The sequence below is a fragment of the Oncorhynchus masou genome, chromosome 21 (assembly GCF_036934945.1).
Source record: "Oncorhynchus masou masou isolate Uvic2021 chromosome 21, UVic_Omas_1.1, whole genome shotgun sequence".
Taxonomy (NCBI): domain Eukaryota; kingdom Metazoa; phylum Chordata; class Actinopteri; order Salmoniformes; family Salmonidae; genus Oncorhynchus; species Oncorhynchus masou.
In genome coordinates, this window is record NC_088232.1 from 12,381,466 (window position 1) to 12,387,465 (window position 6,000).

Here is a 6,000-nt window from a genome sequence, read left to right on the forward strand (position 1 = left end):
TATCGATCTATCTATCTATCTATCTATCTATCTATCTTTCTGTGTTGAATGGATTATGCATTCTGTTTGATCAGGCCCCAAGCCTAACCTCAGGTAATTCTACAAATGGCAGCCATGATTAATGTAACCATGCCAGCTCTCTTTAGGAGCCCAAGGCATGGCAATGAGCAAGGCTTGAAATGGCCGGGGCTGGCAACTGATCGATTTATACTGGTGGCATATCTGACTGACTGTAGACATATGATATGTGTTTGTGTATTACATGGAATGTTTCATTTTGTATGTGTGACTAGCATTATAATCAAGAGTCTATATTTTCCGTTCCACTTCCCAAGGACCTTAGAGATGCTTCCGATTTGCCACTCAGAAATCTCAAAATGGTGGTCTGAAAGGAAGATGGAAAGTGGTGAAAAGAAAGAACAGAAATGCCGGAAAAGCTTGAGATTGTTTATTCAACACAGAACTACACTTAACTACCAGGTCTCACAACATTATCCTCATCCTTTAAGTCCAGGAAGGTGCCGTTTCTTGTCTTCCCTGGTGACTCATTTATAGTGTGCATGTGTCTGTGTGTGTGTGTGTGTGTGTGTGTGTGTGTGTGTGTGTGTGTGTGTGTGTGTGTGTGTGTGTGTGTGTGTGTGTGTGTGTGTGTGTAAATAGGTTTTTTGATAAGCTTGACTCTCTTTTGTTTGTGTGTGTTCCTCTCCCCTCTGGGAATGTAGAACTGAATGTGTCTATTGTTGATTGTTCCACTTGATTGTGAGGTAAAATCTGCTGCACAAAAATGGGACTCATTTAAGCCTTTAAATGGATTTATTGTGATGTCGGGCACTTTGCCAAATGATACCCCTGTTTTCTGGGGAAACGTAATTAGTCAATGCAACATCAGAAGGTAACAGATTACTTGATCATTTTGAACAATTCTCATAATTACACATTGAGTTAATACAATACAATAACACCCTGGGAAAGTCTCCGTTGATCACCTATTTGTGCAAATGACAGCCAAAACCCTTCACTTCACATTTGAACACTTGGCTGCTCTTGTAAATATATATTCTTGGCCAATAGGCATTTGTCCACTGATAAAACAGAAATGTTCAACAGGCATTAAGAGACATGCATATTCACATTATTGCATATTCATAGATACGTGCTCTTGTCAAGCTTACCAAAAAGTGATAGAGGGCGACGGTGAACCCACTGGACACATACTGGTTGAATCAACATTCCTTCCTCTTAATTTCAATGAAATTACATTAAACCAACATCTGTGCTCCGCCCACAACCGTAAGGCTCTCCAGAGGGTGGAGCAACGTATCACCGGGGGAAAACTACCTGCCCTCCAGGAGGCCAAAAAAGATCATCAAGGACAACAACCACCGAGCCACTGCCTGTTCACCCCGCTATCATCCAGAAGGCAAGGTCAGTACAGGTGCATCAAAGCTGGGACCGAGAGACTGAAAAACAGCTTCTATCTCAAGGCCACCAAACGGTTAAACAGCCACCACTAACATTGAGTGGCTGCTGCCAACATACTGACTCAAATCTCTAGCCACTTTATTAATAAAAAATGGGATGCAATAAATGTATCACTAGTTACTTTAAACAATGCCAATGTCATGACGTGGCGCTCTTTGGGTATAGTGAGTACCCTCCCCCTCTCTGACCACCTCTCTCTCCCTCCTACACCCAGGTTCTGTTATCTCACGTTGTAAATTGCATGAGGAGACTCTCCTCAGGGCCAGGCAGTATAGAAAGAGGGTTTCACAGTAGAACAAAGGAACTTCTTCTACATCACAGAACTTGAGAACTGAACCATATCCATGTTTTGGAGAACGTGTAAACGGTCGGTGGAGAAACTAGCTACAACCAGTCCGTTATGTTTTCTGATTGTGACCTCAGGAAAGACAATACAGCCACATTACCAGAACTCTGTTTTATACAGGAGCCTCAGTTATGAGGTTTTGCATCTAATTATTGTATAAAATTAATGAGTAAAGATTAAACTAGTTGTGAAATTATGTAATGTTATTTTAAACTGTTTAATGAAAGAGAATCCAATTCCCTCTAAAGTTTAACTAAGTTATTGGCCCACCCCATGAGCACAGACTGTCACGACTTCTGCCGAAGTCGGTTCCTCTCCTTGTTCGGGCGACGTTCGGCGGTCGACATCACCGGTCTTCTAGCCATTGCCGATCCATTTTCATGTTCCAATTGTTTTGTCTTGTTTTCACACTCACCTGGTTTCAATTCCCTAATTACATGTATATTTTCCCTCTGTTTCTCCCATGTCCTTGTCGGGAACTGTTTATTGTTCTGTGTTACTGGTGCGCTACGGGTTGTGTACCCATGTGTTTGTTATTTTTTACACTGTTAGTTTTATGTATTAAACTGCTCAGGCTATTCACCAAGTACTGCTCTCCTGCGTTTGACTTCCCTGCCACCAGTTTACACACCCCTTTACACAGACATTGATATGGCATCATGCGACAGCCCCTCTTAACTGTTCCAAATAAAAACACCACCTAGAGAAATCCTCTGTAGACCATGCGTACCTCGATCACAGAGGGGCCGAAAGTTTTTGAATTCCTAACCAAACCACCTGGAGCATTGGATACACTGGTCGAAATGGTTCAACTCTGAGACTAACGATACCGACAAACCTTCGATACTAATTACTAGTCTGCAGCTAGAAATTATGTACCATTGAATGTGAAGACTGACAACCGCCAAAACATCTATTCCACAAGAACATTTCTGAATGTAACTCTGAAGTATCTATTCTAACCACAAAAGACTCCAGGGACGCAAAGAGAAGTTCAGATGAACTTTTCAACAGAAAGACGGACGATTCCAACAGAGATCACGACGACACACTGAGCGTAAATATATATATATATATATATTGCAATTAATCCCGAATGAGTGAGCGTTCATGTGCAGTCTTTTGTCTTTTGCTCTTTTCTCAGTCCCTTTGCCTACCAAGCCGCCATACTGGTTTAGCCCACTAGGGCACATCCCCATATCATTTCCTTGTAACCATATCTATTTTATTTTTTATTTTACCTTTATTTAACCAGGCAAGTCAGTTAAGAACATATTCTTATTTTCAATGACAGCCTGGGAACAATGGGTTAACTGCCTGTTCAGGGGCAGAATGACCTTGTCAGCTTAGGGGTTTGAACTCGCAACCTTCCGGTTACTAGTCCAACGCTCTAACCACTAGGCTACCCTGCCGCCCCAACCCTGCCGCCCCAATCTACTGTTTGCTTGTTATGCATTTCTGTGATTATTTAGTTAATCATTTATTTACTAAGACAATTGATGTATGGATGATTCATAGTGAAGGCTGGGTTCGTGCAAATAACCAACAACTTACGACGTTTGGAATGAGACTAACGTGAGGTAAAGAACAATTCATTAATTAGACGACTAATTGATCAGATATTAAAATATATGAAGTTATATTAGGAAAATTATAACTTTGTAATCTGAAGATTTTACTTGGTGCCCCGACTTCCTGGTTAATTACAATTACATGATTAGTTTAATCACGTAATAATAATGACATAGAATTGATTTGATAAAATTAATTTAATGATGCCAAAGACACGACACCACTTTATATATATTATATGTTTACATACCCTACATTACTCATCTCATATGTATATACCGTACTCTATACCATCTATTGCATCTGGCCTATGCCGTTTGACCATCGCTCATCCATATATTTATATGTACATATTCTTATTCATCCCTTTACATTTGTGTGTATAAGGTAGTTGGTCTGAAATTGTTAGATTACTTGTTAGATATTACTGCATGGTCGGAACTAGAAGCACAAGCATTTCGTACACACACATTGACATCTGCTTACCATGTATATGTGACCAGTAACATTTGATTTGATTTGATTTGTGCACACTGGGGAATAGAGAGGTGGAATAAGCCAATGCATCTGCTCCACAAAACAAGTCTCCCTTCAACTTATATATTGTGATCAACCTCATTGGTATCATTTATCCAACTAGAAAAGGTACATTTCCTGAAGAAAATCTGTGCGCTTGCGTCATCTTTTAGTTGTCTTAGATGTACAGTCTAGCTGGAAGTGTACTTGATATAATTGGTATAGATCGACAATCTAGTTGGTCGACATCTTCTCCATTAAAAGTAGTTACAAGCACTATATCAAACTGGCTGACATGTACTGAGAGATCTTGCATATCTGTTGCATCTAATCCTACCACCACCACCATATCGCTATAATACTCTACCATGCTCACCCAAGGGCTACTTTCAAAAGATCCTCTACCTACGTCAGGAAGTCTTATTGTGGGAGTGGTGGAGCACAAAGCACAGTGGGGAAGCTGTTATCTGTCCCATAACAGCACACACACACAAACACACACACACACACACACACAAATGCAGGAAGTGCAGCTTAAGGACATCTTCTACTAGGGACACTCCTGTAGTCGTTAGGGACACTCATACTCATGTAGGAACATGCTGTGAACACATGGTGAGGTGTGTGAGTGAGGGAATATGAATTTCCGCAAGCATTTGATGCAATAGACCTACAGTTGAAGTCGGAAGCATACATAAACCTTAGCCAAATACATTTAAACTCAGTTTTACACAATTAGGTCAATTAGGATCACCACTTTATTTTAAGGATGTGAAATGTCAGAATAATAGTACAGAGAATGATTTATTTCAGATCTGATTTCTTTCATCACATTCCCAGTGGGTCAGAAGTTTACATAAACTCAATTCGTATTTGGTGGAATTGCCTTCAAATTGTTTAACTTGGGTCAAACATTTTGGGTAGCCTTCCACAAGCTTCCCACAATAAGTTGGGTGAATATTGGCCCATTCCTCCTGACAGAGCTGGTGTAACTGAGTCAGGTTTGTAGGCCTTCTTGCTCACACATGCTTTTTCAGTTCTGCCCACAAATGTTCTATAGGATTGAGGTCAGGGCTTTGTGATGGCCACTCCAATACCCTGACTTTGTTGTCCTTAAGCCATTTTGCCACAACATCGGAAGTATGTTTGGGGTCATTGTCCATTTGGAAGACCCATTTGCGACCAAGCTTTAACTGATGTCTTGAGATATTGTTTCAATATATCCGCATAATGTGACTTCCTCATGAGCCATCTATTTTGTGAAGTGCACCAGTCCCTCCTGCAGCAAAGCACCCCCACAACATGATGCTGCCACCCTGTGCTTCACGGTTGGGATGGTGTTCTTCGGGCTTGCAAGCCTCCCCCATTTTCCTCCAAACATAATGATGGTCATTATGGCCAAACAGTTCTATTTTTGTCTCATCAGACCAGAGGACATTTCTCCAAAATTTACGATCTTTGTCCCCATCTGCAGTTGCAAACCGTAATCTGGCTTTTTATGGCGGTTTTGGAGCAGTGGCTTCTTCCTTGCTGAGCGGCCTTTCAGGTAATGTGGATATAGATACTTTTGTACCCGTTTCCTCCATCATCTTCACAAGGTCCTTTGCTGTTGTTCTGGGATTGATTGGCACTTTTCGCACCAAAGTACTTTCATCTCTAGGAGACAGAACGCATCTCCTTCCTGAGCGGTATGATGGCTGCGTGGTCCGTGGTGTTTATACTTGTGTACTATTGTTTGTACAGATGAACGTGGTACCTTCAGGTGTTTGGAAATTTTCTCCCAAGGATGAAGCAGACTTGTTGGAGGTCCACAATTGTTTTTCTGAGGTCTTCTGTCTTCTGATTTCTTTTGATTTTCCCATGATGTCAAGCAAAGAGGCACTGGGTTTGAAGGTAGGCCTTGAAATACATCCACAGGTACACCTCGAATTGACTCAAATTATGTCAATTAGGGTATCAGAAGCTTCTAAAGCCATGACATTATTTTCTGGAATTTTCCAAGCTGTTTAAAGGCACAGTCAACTTAGTGTATGTAAACTTCTGACCCACTGGAATTGTGATACAGTGAATTATAAGTGAAATAA